Genomic DNA, 18,274 nt, shown 5'->3' on the forward strand with positions numbered 1-18,274 from the left:
TTTTTCTAGAGAAACCTGGGAACCCTTGAGCTCTTTCTTTCCAGTTCCATTCAGATACACCAATAGTGTCGACGCTGCTTTGCTGACTGCGTCGATCTTTAGAAGCCAGCGAGCTGATTTGTTTAAAGATTTTCAGGGATGGAGTCAAGAAGGGGCTCAATTGGAAAGTGATTTATGACATAGTGATAGTGACCAAAGTAAATGTAGGGACAGGTGATAAAAGAGAAGCCCGGCAGACTACTTAATTACTGTGTTTGCTTATGGAAGCCTTAACACACACACACACACACACACACACACACACACACACTGCTTCTTACACCTCACACGTAACTTTTCAGATGCAGTCCCAAAGGAGGATCACAGCAAAACGAGTCATCCAGATCATTTGGATCACGTACTGTATACAGTGGAAAGTATTGGCTCTTTTCACAAACTTAACTTGAACTGTAGAAAAATTCCATTGAGCAAAATTCCGTAAAAATCAGTATAAATGCAAGGTGTAGTCATCTTTGCACACAACTTATGAGTCCACGTGCACACGCACACACACTCACACACACACACACACACACACACGTACACACACACACAAGCTGGCATTTTGTACAGACATTTCATTTCATTTATGTGCAGGCGTTTTTAGTCCGTTAGCAAACCCAAAATGTTCCCAGTGCGCGCCCATGCTCTCAGCATCCACAGTGTTGCCATGTGAGGCTCCAGGAGTCCCGTGTCCCCCACCGGCCCAGCCAACTCCACCTTATCTGGGCCTGAGCCGGGACCAGGCCTGGCTCCCTCTGGAGGTCTCATCTTCCCTCTCCCGTCTCCCGTCTCAGCAGGAGAGAGAGAGAAAGAGGCTCAGTGTGTGTGTGTGTGTGTGTGTGTGTGTGTGTGTGTGTGTGTCTGCTCACCGCATCCATCTGTGTTTCCTGCACACTGTCTTATTTATCGATTCCTCCGCGATAGGGTCCCGGCCCCGGGAGATGGGAGACATCTGGTGCCTGGCCTTTGAAGACGTGCAGTCGGTCTCAATTATTAACCACTCCATGGCTCATCAGCATGCGCTGCCATGGATAGGGCACCCACAACAGGTGCTGGGAAACAGCACGCACGCTTGGCTTATCACAAACACGTCAACATAAACTATCCCAAACACAACATGCTGAGTCGGGATAAACGTGCCATACACTGCGTATCGCTGACCTGCTACAAAATAGTATCGGTCATTTATAGAACAGTAAATGAAGCTTTGTAACAGGTCAACTATTTACAAAGTGATGGCACTAACAGTGATATCAAAAACACCCCTTTGAGTGGTTTAAACCAGCACACAGCTCACAGGAGTTCCCTGGAGGGTAATGTGTCACCTGTACGGCTCTTACAGATGTGGATCTTTTGGAAAGTCTTAATAAGCTAGTAAACTGTTTACTGTTGCAATTAATGCATATTCTACTTATTTTCTAAATCTTTCGTAAATTAAAAAGAGACAAGAATGATTGCACAGGTGTATGCTTGGTGCCAAAGTTAAATAGTTTAGTTTATGTTGGCCTTTATAGGCTCCTATAAAACTCCACGTGAGGCTCCATGAGCCTCGACAACACTGTACTAATAAGTGTGGGGCATCTAGGCGCCAGCTAGATAGAGCTGCAGTGACTACACTGTACTAATTAGTGTGGGGCATCTAGTGTGGGGCAATTAATGTGGGGCATTTAGGCGCCAGCTAGATAGAGCTGCAGTGACATCTACCATGCTGGCCAAGGCACGCTGAAGCCATTACACGCCATCGGCCCCTCTTGTTTACAAAATTACACTTTCTCCAGAACTTGCCTTCTCTCTCTCTCTCTCTCTCTCTCACATTCACATACACACACACACACACACGCACACACACACACACACACACACACACACACACACATACCCCATACAATCCACCAGGTGTGCTGCTCCATTTCACACAGCCATGTTGTTTGGGACGCAGTCTCTGTGGTCGTAGGGCCATAATGGAGGTGAGCAGTAGCCACGGTGACTGGGACGCGGTCTCTGTAGCCATGGTGATTGGGACGCGGTCTCGTTGCGGTCTCTGTGGTCACAGGGCCGTAATGGAGGTAAGCAGTAGCTGCGCAGGAGAGGTCAGGCCGATGGACCGTGTGTTTGATCTCGGCGCTCATAGCCTCACATGCATCGCGGTGCGCTTGTTTTCTCTCTAAACAGCAGATCATGTGAGGTGAGATGTAGCAGTATTAGCGATCTGTTTGTTTATGTGTTGCTTTATGAAATCAAATGAATAACGTCTTTAAGTATTAATTTCACAGGGATTTTGAGACCCACCAGCTCCTCCACACCACACTCACACTTAAGTCTTAATTGAGCATGACATTTTCAGCCCTCAGTGATGAGAGAGAGAGGCTTGTAAAACATCTGAGGGAGGTTGCGGGGTGGTGTAAACCTGTAGTGCTTGCGGTGTTTAAGCTCTCAGGCGCTGCAGGGGGGGGGGGGTTGACCCCTGGGGGTGGGGTCTGGGGGTCAGTGTGTGAGAAAACAAACGATCAGGGAGGAATTCTCTCGTGCGCCGATACCCGCCTGCCTCTCAATGAGCCCCAGATGTGTTTTGGGGGGAAGATTTGGGGAAGTGGCGACTTCAGAGGTCATGGGTGGCCTGCACATTTGCCTCTCATTGCAGACAGCTGTGCCTGCTCTCCACCGAGCCTGACCTTTGACCTACGACCCCACCGTGGACCCCTGGAAAAAAGTAGTCAAACCACTGGCTACCGAAATACACTTTAATCACATATTTTCTGGTAAAAATAAACAGCAGAGGTAAACGAGATGTAAAACTATAAAAAAAAATTCTGAACATCTGTACCATACATACTGTGAATGTTTATGCCATAAAGTAATCTTTATGTATTCTTAACATGATCCAGCCATCCATGTTTTCAATTACGTCGGCGAATAGTTAATGAATTACCCATTATTTATTTATAGCATATATGATGACAGGCTTATATTTGAGTCACATGACTGATTTCTGTGTTTAAACAGCAGGAGAAAGAAAACATAAACATGATCATGTGTGGCTCAGAGACTTGGCAACAACCCTCATCAAGAATTCATTTTATTGCCTGGAAATGTGAAAAGAAACTAGATATCTGAGACCCCCCCCCTCCCTGTTTTTGATGTTTGTTTTTTTTTTTCTCCCCGACTAAATGGCAGTCTCAAGTCTTTCGCCATAAAATACTGCTCATAGTTTGTGGACAGGGAATACTTCCCTCACTTGCACTGCCCCAGGGATTGTTAATTTCCTTGTAATGGTGATTGTGATATGACTTTGGAGACCCAATTAAAGTTTGATACTGCTCAGTCTTTCTGGTAGCCCCCTGTGTCTCCTCCCCACTTCGCCTCTCTGACCTTCAACAGAAACGCGACTCTGGGCCCAGCCTTGTGCTTGGCAGACCTGTTCTTACCCTGGATCTGCGTTAAAGACCCACATAAACAGAGATCTGTTCTTACCCTGTATCTGCTTAAAGACCCGCACAAACTCAGACCTGTTCTTATCCTGTATCTGGGTTAAAGACCCGCACAAACTCAGACCTGTTCTTACCCTGGATCTGCTTAAATACCTGTACAAACTCAGACCTGTTCTTACCCTGGATCTGCTTAAATACCTGTACAAACTCAGACCTGTTCTTACCCTGGATCTGCTTAAATACCTGTACAAACTCAGACCTGTTCTTACCCTGGATCTGCTTAAATACCTGTACAAACTCAGACCTGTTCTTACCCTGGATCTGCTTAAATACCTGTACAAACTCAGACCTGTTCTTACCCTGGATCTGTGTAAAGACCCACACAAACTCAGACCTGTTCTTACCCTGGATCTGTATAAAGACCCACACAAACTCAGGTCTAGAAGGAAAGAAAGATTCTATTTCTTATTACAAGCAGCTTTCTCCACTCCCCCACATGCCTCAAAGAAAACGTTTCTAACTGCCAGGCGCACTGAAGGGCTTCTGTGGACTGAATGAGCAGAGATGGGGAATATTACTCCTCTTCCTCCTCTTCCTCCTCTTCCTCCCCTCTGCAGACAAACATGGGATCATTCCTCCTCTTCCTCCTCTCTGCAGACAAACATGGGAGCATTCCTCCTCTTCCTCCTCTCTGCAGACAAACATGGGAGCATTCCTCCTCTTCCTCCTCTTCCTCCTCTCTGCAGACAAACATGGGAGCATTCCTCCTCTTCCTCCTCTTCCTCCTCTCTGCAGACAAACATGGGAGCATTCCTCCTCTTCCTCTTCTCTGCAGACAAACATGGGAGTATTTGTGAATCTGCAAAATACTCTTTCATCTCCTGAATATTTAATCCCACAGATATCTCATATCAGACACACCATCACGTCTAATGAAGGCTATCACCCAGAATTCACTCCATTCCAGCGAATTCGCAGAAAATCTAGACAGAAAGATCGATATTCTCTCCTCAATAGCTCATCATTTTTTGGGGTTTTTTTTGTTTTCTCTCTCCATCTCTCTCCATCTCTGTCTCTCTTAAGCTGGCTAGTACACAGACATCTCATAGCTCTCCCTGGCTGTGAGGGGAGGCTGCGGGGAGCTGTTAGTCTTTATGGCTCCCATAAAGACAAACAGAGTGCATCCACAACTATGCAACACAAATCTAGGCATGGAGGCCAGGACGGCACCCGGCCAAACGGCTGAACTGATCTACTGAAACAGATACACTGTGCGGGTGAGAGAACACTACGGCACTAGAACAGATTGTGCAGATGAGAGAACACTACAGCACTAGAACAGATATATTGTGCCAGGTGAGAGAACACTAGGGCACTAGAACAGATTGTGCAGGTAAGAGAACACTACAGCACTAGAACAGATTGTGCCAGATGAGAGAACACTACGGAACTAGAACAGATATATTGTGCAGGTGAGAGAACACTACGGCACTAGAACAGATTGTGCCAGGTGAGAGAACACTACGGCACTAGAACAGATATATTGTGCAGGTGAGAGAACACTACGGCACTAGAACAGATATATTGTGCGGGTGAGAGAACACTACGGCACTAGAACGGATATGCCATGCAGGTGAGAGAACACTACGACACTAGAACAGATATATTGTGCGGGCGAGAGAACACTACGGCACTAGAACAGATATATTGTGCGGGTGAGAGAACACTACGACACTAGAATGGATATGACATGCGGGTGAGAGAACACTATGGCATAATGCCGCTTCACACACAGACAGTGCCCAACGACCAGGACTAATAAATAAGGACGATAACACGGATGCTCCATTACGTCTGGGACCCAACTGCAGAAAAAGGCTCTAAGGAATGAGGATTATGGCGTATAATTCAGTTTTCACATTATTAGATTATTGTTTCGATAAGAGTGATATGGATCTAGTGATATGGAGCTATGTGGCAGATTTAAAATATTTTAAATTTCTGATCATTCAATCCTAAACATTGTGACTTGTTATTTTGACTTTGGGGAAAGACTGCACACCCAGTAGCTTGCTGGGAAATTGTCTGTGTCTATGTAAGCTGATCCCTTCTACCTGCCATAGATCAGCATACGTCTCTGATTAGCATTCCCCTCTGATTAGCATATCCTGCTGATGGTGTCAGGACATATGACTAACAATGGGGTCATTAAGCGCATGTAGCCGCTTTGGTCTGTTCCTGTATTGAACATGTTGTCTTTGTACTGGCTTTCTGGGCTTTGTGTCCGTGTTCTGCCGTGTGTTGTAGGCTAAGCTGTGCAGGTTTTTTGCCTTAACGGTCAGCCTTTGTGGTGCAGCGTTTCCCTTTGGCTCGCTGTATCTCCTGTGTTTTAATTGGACTGGGGCCTTCCTTGCTCCGCCTCAACTCCTCAGACCTCAGGGGGATGTGCGAGCGGTTCTGACACGACTCTCCCCAGAAGGTTTATCAAACGACGCCGGACCACACTCCAGTCTGGTCTTTTATTCATGTTTGTTTTGGTTTTTTATTCTAATTCTTTTTAGTGGAAAAGGACACTGCCTAATCTGAGCCCTCACACAGAGAGAGAGAGAGAGAGAGAGAGAGAGAGAGAGAGAGAGAGAGAGAGAGGAGGTAGAAGAAGAAAGCTTTTGTATTCTTCTGAGGCTTTCTAATTGGAAGGGGAAAAAGGATTCTAAGATAAGTGATTAATATTATGACAGTTCTTTGGGTGATATCGTATCGGACTTGGATATTGAAATTAATTGGATTTTAAAATAAATATTGTCCAGCCCCCCTAATCAGAGACCACAATGTGGGAAGGCAGGAAAAATCATCAGTCTTGGAGATGTCCATGACTTAATATGGTATGCATGTCTCGGAGGGTTTTAGTGTAAACAGCTTCCTCCCTTGAGTTGAGTGACTTATTGCCATGTTGTGAGGAAAGTGTAATCCTTTAAACTCACATTCGTCTCCGCAGTGCCCTCTCAGTGCCTCAACCCCAGTGGCAGTGCAGGCCATGTACAAAGGAAGCAAAACATTTGCAACAATTTCTCACTGCTCTGAATGCTCTGGAGATGGCTAAGGCCTTTCAGAAGATAACGTGTTAAGAAATATGATGCAGGAAAGAAAATATCTGCTGCGGCCAATTTGATAGTGTATCTGAACCGCTTCAAATCTTAATAGTTTTGACAACACTTAAAATTACATCAACTAGCTCTGATCCATGAGGGAAAAATCTTATTGGATTTATAAATCACCATGAACCAATGTAGCAAATTGGTCAATGTGCTATGTAATACGTTGTGGCTAGCTGTAGCTCTACGAGCAGTAGATGCAGCTATTCCTACTCTGGTGATAACCTCTCCATCTTATGTACTGTATACAGATGATGGCTGAAGCTATCGTTTGATTCTGGCCTGCCTGTGCCGCGGTTGCCAAGAGCAACAGTGTGCTGGTTACCAGATGCGGCATTGCATATGTCTCCTGCATACACGCCACATTTGTGTGACAACACTAAACCTGAGCCACAGCTGTGTAAGCACTTTGGACTCAGACTTTTAAAACATGGCCTCTAAAGTTACTGTCCTCAATCCTTCTTTTGTTAACAGGGCAACATTCAAAGAGAACACATGCTTGTTTTTTCCCTCTCTCTCTCTCTCTATCTCTCTCTCGCTCTCTCTCTGTGTTTGCTAGCTTTCCTGATGGAACACTGTAACGCAACACCCTTGTCAAAGACAGAGTCAAAGTGAAGACTAATTTCAACAGTTGGCTGCTCTTTATGCCTGGCAAGCAGCACGTGTTGATGGATACGAGACAGTCAACCAACAACAATATAGAGAGCGAACAAAAGGGCAGTAGGGTACGCCGTACACATCTTGACCTCTTTAGCAAAGCAGTGTAGCCTGTACACAGGTCAACCAGGTTAGACTTTTTCCTATCCTGACAGAGGAAAATGAATTCCGATTAAGCGAGATTGCAACTGACTCTTGACCAGATCTGTCTATGATCTGGCTCCGCACGAGGGCTTGGGACTTAGCGAAAGCTAACGATGGACGTGGGAGTGCCATTGCAATAGAAATTCACTCAATGTGGAATTAATTGAGCTGAGTTGAGCTTGTTTCTTTTGCACATAATGATAAAACAATGTTTTTCCTTGAGAGAACAGGATGCTCTCGGGCTATTTATTACTGACCTGTTCGCATCACACGGTGTTGACTGCAGGAAATTCAGCCCACATGACGAACACACCTCCAGCAGTCCGGAGCAGACCAGCAAACCAAGCCAGCGTAGCGCAGAGCGGAGGGCCAGGCTGGACGTGTCACTGTAGCCCCGGGGGCCTCCGGTGTGCGGCAGGGGTCACACGCCTCAGGGGCCGGTCTCTGGGGTGTCCCACACATGTCAGGGGGGGGGGGGGGGGGGGGGGGGTCGCCAGTCCACCCCCGCGCTGATAGATTGCCACCCTAATAGGCACTTCAGCCAAGTAATTGTTTTCAAGAAAGCGCTGAGCTGCTGACTGAAGCCCTCTCAGATGGATGACATGTTCCCTCAACACCACCACGACTTAGCATGGCAAAGGTGGGAAGAACAGAGAGAGCGTCTGAGAGAGAGAGAGAAAGAGAGAGGGAGTCTGAGAGAGAGAGAGAAAAAGAGAGCGTCTGAGAGAGAGAGAGAGAGAGACAGAAAGAAGGCAAATGGTATTAACACATCTGGACCACCAGGCTGAGGAGGATGTGAGACTGGAACACTCTGAGGCAGCGTAAACATGATGTCAAACACGACTGCGGGGCCGCGAGGTGTTGAAGCAGGAGCGCTCTGGGCGGAGGGCTGGGCAGAGGGCTGGGCGGTGGGCGGCTCCAGGGGGGGCGGCGGGCCCGAATGGAGCGTTCCGCAGCTGGTCCCAGATCTGCTGGCGGCGTCTCCATGTGCCTTCAGCTCCGCCGCCGACGCAGAGAGATGCCAATCTCTCTCCCGGCTGGCAGCGTAATGCCATCTGGTGTGCCCAGCGCCAGTGTCTCACTCTGTTTAGCGCGCCAAAGTAACTACACACATTAAGGTGGTATGCTAAAGAGAGGGGGCAGAGTCTGGAGCCTTTGGGATCCAGGTGAAGTTAAGGATCAGCGCCAAGCAGACATGTGAAGCCAGCCCCAAGGTGCTTAAGAGGGATTAAACAGACCTTCTAGGGTTGTTTTCACAGAATGCTGTAAGATTTTTGGGGCATTTCTGTGGAAACAACAGGAATGTCCAGAGTACACTGTCACAGTGCTGCGAATGTAAAAATCTTTCGACTGGATGCAATAAAGAAAGAAACACAAGTGTAATTTTGGATTTGAATTCTCCTCTTTTTCATTCATACACTCACTCACACACACACGCACACATACATGAACACACATGAACACACACACACACACACAAAAGAAACAATAGAGACTTCCTTTACTGGAACTGTGTGTTTTAAGCGGTCTTGCAGGGGGAGGTCAGTAAAATTGGCCTAGTAAAAAGACGCATAAAACCAGTTAGGGGGAAATGGCCAAGAGATGGACAGACGAGTTGAACCATAGTGCCTCTGCTACAGCATGGAGAAGCCATCATCACGCACACACACACGCACACACACACACACACACACACACACGCACACACACACAGTGCCTGTCTCTACAGTGGCTCATGCATACTTGTGAGTTTCAGCTCTCATAGGCCTTCTACAGCAAAGGGAGAGAGGAGAGGAGAAAAGGGGAGAGGAAAAAAGAAGGGAGAGCAGGAGAAGAGGAGAGGAATAAAGAAGGGAGAGGAGGAGGAGAAGAGGAGAGGAATAAAGAAGGGAGAGGAGGAGGAGAAGAGGAGAGGAATAAAGCAGGGAGAGCAGGAGGAGAGGAAATAAGAGGAGCTTCAGGACCCTGCTCACATCATCGCTGTCGTAAGGGCCCAGATGCAGGTTTACTGGCAGGGTGTGCTGTCTGGTCATGCTCCCCACACGTTGGACAGGTCTGCTGGTCATGCTCCCCACACGCTGGACAGGTCTGCTGGCTGTGGAGGCCGGGCCTTGGCCGGCAAGTCCACCAGAACCGACCTGGACCAGAGGAAAAGGAACAGGTGGCGTCTGATGTCTGAGGAGCTGACCGGGAGCCAGCGGTAAGTTCTGAGGAGTGATAGGAGGCCGCAGGCAAGCTCTGGACTGGGCTAAGGAATGGGCAAGGCTGGACATTAACTGCCTACTGCGTAATGGGCAGAACAATTTATCTCTCTCAGCAGCTGGATCTGTGTATTTTGTCGTTGTTTGAAGTTTTAATGATCTAATAGACAAAAAAGTTAAAGATGCTGTCAGTGATTGCGCAGGAAGTTGTGTTTGTTTATGTTTATATTTAAAATTATTAGCAGACGCTTTTGTCCAAAACAACGTACATTATATTTTAACCAAGTACCAAACAAAACATACAGGCTGCCCCAATTTAGTTTGTTTCCAGTTTTCGGAGCCTGGGCAGTTATGAGCAGCTAGCGGATCATAGGGAAATGACTGCTTAATGTGACAAAAAGAGAGACTTAGATTTTGGCCTTCTCTTGTGAATAATAAATATCATTCTGCCTACTACTACTTTGGGCAGAAATGCCCTCTGGCCATTCATGGGTAGACCACTGTAATAGGTAGCTAGCTATTGCGAATGATGACCTAAGCCTACCTTCGAGAGGCATAGTGCTTAAAAGCCCCCATAGCCCCTGCTCATGCCCCATAGCCCTTGTACTGCGTATGCCCCATAGCCCTTGTACTGCGTATGCCTCTTTCAGCACACTGCCACAGTGGTGATGGCTCATCTAATGACACATTACACAGTGCAGGAGGAGTCTATTACTAAGACATACTGTACAGTAATTTTGCTAGTTTTACCTATCATCATCAAAACCATCCTATGCCAGTTTCTTTACCTTAAAGGAGAAATCTGGCGATATAGATCTTCATTTCTCAACGTCACCAAGTACTGTTGGTATGACAGAAAAAAAAACCTAACACAATCGGTTTTATTTCGAGTTGCCGCAGCCAACAGCTAAAGAAGCCAGGCAGCTACAGAACTTTTTTTCCCGTACCGACATTGCTCGGTAACCTGGAGAAACGGAGATCTATGTGAAAAATCGCCATATTTCTCCTTTAATATAACAGCTTTAATATAACAGCTTCAGTCATTTTGGTGGTACACAAATTGGTAACAGGGAGATTCACACACCTGGCAGAGCTGCCCGTGCCCTGTAGGTGGAGAAGCAGCCTTGCAATTAGGCTGGCAGTGCCCCTGTGACATCACTCCAGAATGTTTAACCTGGTCAGTAAATGTGGCTCTTTGGAGATTGTCTTGGCCTGTTGTTAGTCCTTGCCTGGTCAGTAAACATGGCTCTTTGGAGATTGTCTTGGCCTGTTTCTAGTTTCTAGTGCAAAAAGTATATATACTTATACTATGTACCAGTGTCCAGGGGAAGGGCTCAAGTTGTGAGAATTATGTAAAACATGTAAATACTCTGTGAGGACTGCATTTAAGACTGCATTGGATGCCTTTAAATATTTTCATTGTAGGTTAAATTTCAATTGAATCAATTAAATCAAATATGTTCAATCATGTGATTTTTATAGGGCTTAAAACTCAAACAAAATAATTAATTAATTTTCAGTTTTCTCATTGACCTTTTTATGTTTACCATAAAAAAGTTCAAATGTGATGCAATTTTTCATGGTTGATTGTTCATTTTTATCAGTGAATCTGTTTAAGTTCTGTGTTTGTTCTTGTTGTTCTGAAAGATTTCTACATTATTTAAGGTCTTATACAACACCCCTTATTTGTTTTGGTATGCTGACTTCTTTTTGCAAATTCTCTCTGTACCTTTCTTTAGAGACTCTAGCTTTTATGCGACTCTCTTTCTTTGAAAATCAAACATTTTTGTAGCACAATAGGTGCCCTTGAGAATCCTGTGGTGATTAAAAGTGGTAGGAACAGGTAAAAAGGCTGCTGAACCCCTTAGAGCTGGATAATTAGAATAATCCCCCCCCCCCCCACACACACACACACCCTCCCACGGCCATCACGCTCCACAAGCCATCTCTGATTAAAAAACACTGCGAGAGGGAAAAAAACAAGCTGAATAAAAGTCCAATCGGTGACATCTGCCCCCATCTTTGCGCTGAACTCTCGACTTGGGTCAGGCCGCTGCCGCTGCTGCGTATTTTTCCTCGGCTGTTGCTGTTCCTGGCTCTGTCCGGCTGATAAGCGCTGATCCTCGGTCCGCGCCGGCCTGCCCCACTGACTGACCTCGTCTGCCTGGAACTTAATTGCCTCCCGAGTTTGAGTGACTCCTGTCTCCCCTCTCAAGGTCTAAGAGCTGATAAGAGCTTTAAGGGAGATCTACTATTCTTCTTTTTCCACCTCACGCTACACTAATGAAGACATGCTGGGGGTAAAGGAAAATGGCTGAACAAATATTCTGTTTCTAATTCTTTTTTTTTTTTTTATCTTTTTTCCAGGAAGAGATGTTTATTCATCTCTTATTAAAGTGTAATAGCAGTCGACCTATCTGGCTGGAATATTAGTCAAAACAAAGGGCTTTGACTCATGCCCCTTGAATCCCAAACATGGCTGACGCTGGTGCTCATTTCTGGTGAAGGAAAATAAGAGCATAAGCAGGTCTGTGCCTGCTTGTAATCCTCAAACAAAGACACTCAAGTGACAAGATGCGAGGGCCTTGGGTGAAATATTATTTGACAAACAGCAGATATGGGAACGGAGTAGTGGGGAAAGGAGAGGTACATCTTGTCTGAATTATACTCTCACGTAATCAGGGTGCAGCTATACGTACAGCGGGCTATCCAGTTGAGGATGACATTGTATGAATAACTGCCTAATAAATAATTAGCCATTACACACAATACGTCCTGTCCAACAGAGGAAGTGGACAGGGGCTCGGACACTTTGATTGATGTTCGACGACCATGTGTGCCACACATGTGTGTGTCTGTCTGCTTGTGTGTGTATGGTGTATGTGTGTGTATGGTGTATGAATGTCTGTGTGTGTGTGTGTCTGTCTGTCTGTCTGTTTGTGTGTGTATGTTTAAGTATGTGTGTGTGTGTATGTGTGTGTGTGTGTGTGTGTGTGTGTGTGTGTGTGTGTGTGTGTGTCCCGCCTGAGAGGAAGGATGACAGAAGAAGACATACGGCTGCAGATAGACCATCAGATTAGCAGTAAGTCTATCTGATGCGGGGCCCTAATCAATCCCAGGCGTCCACTCCTCCACTCCCCCCCCCTGCGTGCTCCTCCTCCCCCCCCCCCCCGCGTGCTCCTCCTCCCGGGACAGGGGAGGGCTCAGCTCGGCCTCTGCTCTGTGGCATGTCATGATATACACAATTACGCCTACATATAATCAGACCCACTTTTTAAGCCAACACTCTCTAACGCTCCTTTATCACGACTCCTTTGTGCCCCCCCTAACCCTACTAACCCCCCCCCCCCCCCCCCCCCCCACACACACACACACACTTACTCCCCCACCCCTGTCTTCACTCTTCTAGTCTAACCAGAACACCGCAGGAATGGAACACAGCCTGGAGTTTTTATCTCTCTCTTTCTTTCTTTCTCTCTTTCTTTCTTTCCTTCTCTTTTTCTTTCTATTTTAACAAGTTATTGCACATCTTTAAGTGATTATTTTGTTTAGCCCCCACCCCCCGTGTGCTCGGCTGGACGTGATGGGCTGCAGTATCTCAGAGGAGCAGACTGTATCAGTCTGGAGTTTGGAGCCCGTGCCAGCATTGTTATTTCCCCTGTTGAGATGAGCTAATTGCCAGCTTAGCAGAGTTTGGAGCCCAAATGTGTCACACACATGTTTAGAGGTATTAATGCCAAGAAGAGGAGAACAAAGCCACCTCTGCAAAAACATCAATCTGGAGATCAGTCACACACACACACATAAACGTAGACACATAAACATTGACTCACATATGTGTACATGCACACATGCATGCACTCACACACACACTAGAGCACACTAGAGTAAACAGAGACAAAATAACAATTCATCAAGTTCTTCACTAGTCAAGATAGAATGTGGCAATACTTTCCCTTCACTTGAACTTCACTTCCCGGAGTGGGAGAAGATGACCTATTATACAGTTTAGCACGCTCACCTTGATGTCCTCAGCTGGAGTAAATTGTGTATTATAAACATGCCTTGGATGAGGAGTCAGGTCTGCAGATTGCTGACCGCCCAGCAGCGTCCGTATCTCACTCACTGGCCCAGATTCACAGAGTGCCGTTGATACCAGACCTGTCTGTGTTGGAGTAGCCTCACTGAAATGTCCAGGAACCCTTTAAAGGTGGTTCTGAAGCCAGAGGCAGAGGAATATTAATCTAACACTAATAAAGTACTCTCATCCTGGGGGGCTTGTTTAACAAATGCTTCATATTATTTAGTAATTACTGAGGCACTTTGTTACATGTGAGCTTTAGAACAATTTATTGTAATCAACATCATACATCCAAGTATATAGTTATCATAGTCAACATCATATATTCAAGTAAATAGTGTGCAATGTTATGTAGTTTAATAATACACATTATACCAGTAATAAAGCCACACTATCTCAAATGGACTTTGAGACGGTGTAGCTCAACCTCCTGAACAATAACCATTTGATCATCAGTAGTTGTAATAATCATATTGTGTTCGTCTTACAGCCTATAAAGCGAGGCCACTAGGAGGCAGTAGTGAGCCATGTTAAAATTAAGTAGAGAGTTCTAAGCACTTGAGCACTTGAGGAAGCTGAATGTAATCAAATGAGGGGAATGAGAAGTGAAGTCACATTTAAGGCCTAGTCTGTCTGCCTAACATCACAGCAGTTATGACAGAGTAGGACTGACAGGGGCTTGGGGGAATCAAAGGCCTGAGGTTTTAATTCTGCGGCACGTCTTCATAATGCTATCATTTAATGTTACTGCTATTGCCTAAATCCCAAATGGCAACAATGAGCTGAAACTTTCATACAGTCTGTCAGTGAGAACCCTGCAGATGCGAGCGAGGATGCTTGTGTTGTGTTGGAATGCGGCATTATGGTCGTTAGAGCACGAAGCCGTGTGAACTATGATGATGACCTCACCACCCTCAGTCTTCTGAGTGATCGAGACTGTACTCCGTCATTTCGCTGGAGTCTGTGGTCTGCTCTTCTTAACGTACACAATAGGCACATAGCCAACGGAGCAGACTTCTATAATGAAAAACAAACAACAACACTCGAGCAGCGTTCAAGAAACAATAAATCTTCCTGATTGATTGCTAACAGCCAGGCGCGGTCATGGTGGATTCTTTCTGGAACGAGCCTTGGTGTCAACCGTTCCAGAGGAGCACCACAGGCTGTTTGGGAGGACGGAATCAGATGTGTGCCGGGGCCCAGGGCCCACTGCCATCAGACTTTTATTTGCAATTTGCTAGCGATGCATTTTAGTGAAACACATGCTGACAAGACACTGCAACCTGCAAGCGAAAAACCCCTCACAAATCACGTACGCTAAAGCAGGCCCTCATCTTTGCAAGATGCACTAATGACTATCAGGAGATGGAACTCAGAGATGGGGCAACAGAACGTCCCTAGCCCTACCCCACCCCTGATTCCACCCCACCCCACCCCAGCCCCAGCATGTCCCTTAGTGGATTGCATCTGGCTCCTCTGATTGGTAGAGAGCAGGGAACTGTTATTCCAGGAGACAGTAATACGAATAAATACCCTACCTGAGCCTCTTGACAGTTTACCGCGTCCTGATTCGCTCGTGCCGACTCTACCATGAGATTGGTTAACCCTAAACGATCTCCACACGCGCAGTGAAGGAGAGGAATCTCAAAGACGTCTGAAACGTTTAGGTGTAAACATACTTGTGGCTGTAAGTCTAGCTTAAGGGAGAAAATAGGGGAAATACAGGAAGGAACTGCTGATGCACATCTTCAGAAGAAAGGCATGACGGTTTCAGAAATGCGACTGGGAGGGTGACGATGGTGTCATCCTATAAATGAACACACTCGCAAATGAATCCTCTGCTGGCATGCGCTCAGGAGGATTAGGCAGAAACGAGGATACATGAGGATGAAGTATTGCAGAATTATTTTTTAATATCATAAAAAATTAGCACACGAGCGAGCGCTGTTAATTAGTTGCATACGCTGAGGTAAACACATAATGGGGTGTGCAAAGATGATCTGAAAAGGTGATGAGACGTCAGACATCGTGTAATGTTTTGTGGTATGGCAAACCCTACCACTCCAGCCTCTGAATGCATATTCTGCAGCTGACTATTTCAGTATGAATGACTTTTAATAAAGAGAGAAGAGGGATGGGTTCAAGCTCAATGAGTGTGTCATGACGTGGAGTGTACCATATGGGGCCGTCGTCATGGACAACCATTTATCTCTGTTGAGCAAATATTGCTCTCTCCTCCTCAGCTCCTAGCGTCCTGTTTTCCTTCACATTTTTGAATTAAGAGAGAGAGAGCTTAATCTTGTTAGGGGCTGTCCCAGAGGAAAACGGATTTGAGGCATTTCCAACCCTTCTGTCAGTGACCAAAAATCAAGTTTGAATTTCAAAAAATATTTGAAAACATTCTGATGGTTTCTTTGATGGAGTTAAGAATTATGTCTGAAAATGGGAACTGAAAACTTCTGCCTAATTCAATTACTCCCCGTTCAGGAATAGATATGCCCTTCCCCCTGTGAATACCACTGGCAAGGCTACAATTGTGAAACTATATGCCCAGAATACCATTTGATCTAATTTAATGCAGATTGATATTTTCACTAGAACCCATTTGCTCAATGCTATTAACAGCTGATTGCTATTTCAGCAGGCTGAGATATAATTTATATCTGATGGAATCCAGACCTGATTGGGTCTGCTTACTATCGTATCCTCCACTAAAAAATCCTCCACTCAATGTCAATCATCCCTGTCATACATCATTTTGACCTGGCCCTGTTAAAATATCAGGTTTTTATGTGGACAACTGGACTTTTGACAGGTATATTTTCGAAAGTAAACATTCAGTTCTGTTTAAAAAAATAAGACTTGTAGCTTGAGGCTTATATAAAAATATGGTTTAATAATTATAGACTTACCCCATTTGATTTGACCAACCATATGTGTACCTACAGTATTTGCAACAAACTAGCAGATTTACTAATGTATACTAAATGTACTAAAACTCATTACCCATAGTCTGAGTTGGTGACCAGGCATAATAGCAACGCTCGGCTATTCTAATGTATTGCAATATTGCATGTTTGTTAGCATGTCATTAGCATGTCATTAGCATGTGGCGAGTTTGCCAGAGTGAGGCAGAGCTCCCTGTGACCTGTATACCTGTGCTAATACCTCACTCAGAATGGCACACTGGACAGACGCCCACACCTGAGCGGTCCTCCTCATGATCCTATTGGCTGATGGCTCATCACATCCTCCTAGCTCAGCCCTTGTGCTCTAAAAAGTGCCCGCCCCTACAGGAAGTGAGGGAGGGTCCTAGTGCCCGCCCCTACAGGAAGTGAGGGAGGGTCCGCACCCGCCATCGGGCCGTCACAAAGAGGCCTTTTTATAAATGTGCAGAGCTGAGATGGACGCAGGGGGACTGCCGCGTGGACATAAACAGGAACTGTGCTTGCCAGCAGCCCCTCCTCTGCAGCAGTGCGCCATTAATCAGCTCCTCATGTGAGCACTGGGAGGTGCTGGGAATCAGCGCACAGAGGAGGAGGTGGAGGAGGAGGAGGTGGGGAGTGGGGGTCCAGGGGAGGGTGGAGCAGCTGAACCCTGGGCATATGACTCACTGAGCAGGCAGAGCGACCGGCCCAGTATGGGCCAGGGAGGAGAGCAGTACGGAGCCAGCACAGTGATTAAGATGAGCACACACACACACTCACACACACACACACACATAGGCCTACACACACATTTCAGCTTTAGGAATATCAGAGTGCCATAAGAATTCCTTTACATGTTAGCGGTGTCAATGTAATGGGATATCTTAGACTAAAGATCTGTCATTTGTGTGCCCTGGAATGGTCACTGCCTGTGACCTCATGCTATAAGGCGCTGAGACTCTGTGACCGATAGAAGTAATAATCAGGGTTGGGAGAGATATGCGAGCCATATCATCTCATGTTCCCAGTTGGGAAGATTGAAACAAACAGAATGAATCTTTTTCTCAGTCTCGCCGGGAGATATTGCTGTCTTACATTACACATCTAATTAACAAGGAAAAAACAGCTGGATGAGCCACCATTGTCCAGTGTGAGAAGGTCACCCTTTCAAAGCGACCATGTCTCACATAATGCTGTCCAGTCCTCGTTGGTTCTGTGATGTTGCATATTTCCTGTGCACATGCAATTTCCAGTTCTCTCCAAGTATTCCCAGATTTGCTGTAAATGAGCGGACTGCTAAATGACCAGCCAGCAGAGTCAGAACAACAGCCAATTCTTTTTTCCACTCTGAGGGGTTGGACAATGCAACCCTCATGACCTAAATCATTTACTGCACACACACACACACACACACACACACACACAGAAACATAAGATCTTATTGGAAGGCCAGCTGCCTGTGAGGCCTACGCTGAGAATTCATATGCCAGTCATCAGCAGTGATAGCCTGGGAAGTGCCCCAGGCTCCTACCCCTTAATTCAGCTAGCATAGCGTATACCACTTCAGCTAGCATAGCGAATATTCACCACTTCAGCTAGCATAGCGAATATTCACCACCTTAGCTAGCATGGCGTATATTAA

General features: G+C 45.9%; 1 long non-coding RNA gene across 1 annotated transcript in view; it reads right to left on the reverse strand.

Moving 5' to 3' along the window:
* Window positions 1–9,841: 9,841 nt before the first annotated feature.
* The window catches only part of LOC121724977, a 9,126-nt gene continuing 693 nt past the window's right edge, over window positions 9,842–18,274 (reverse strand). The window contains exons 2-3 of the long non-coding RNA XR_006035345.1: window positions 16,664–16,666; window positions 9,842–9,930 (exon numbers count right to left, since the gene is read on the reverse strand). This is a non-coding gene — a long non-coding RNA (uncharacterized LOC121724977). The remainder of the gene's footprint in view (window positions 9,931–16,663; window positions 16,667–18,274) is intronic.

The sequence above is a fragment of the Alosa sapidissima genome, chromosome 12, assembly GCF_018492685.1.
Source record: "Alosa sapidissima isolate fAloSap1 chromosome 12, fAloSap1.pri, whole genome shotgun sequence".
Classification (NCBI taxonomy): domain Eukaryota; kingdom Metazoa; phylum Chordata; class Actinopteri; order Clupeiformes; family Clupeidae; genus Alosa; species Alosa sapidissima.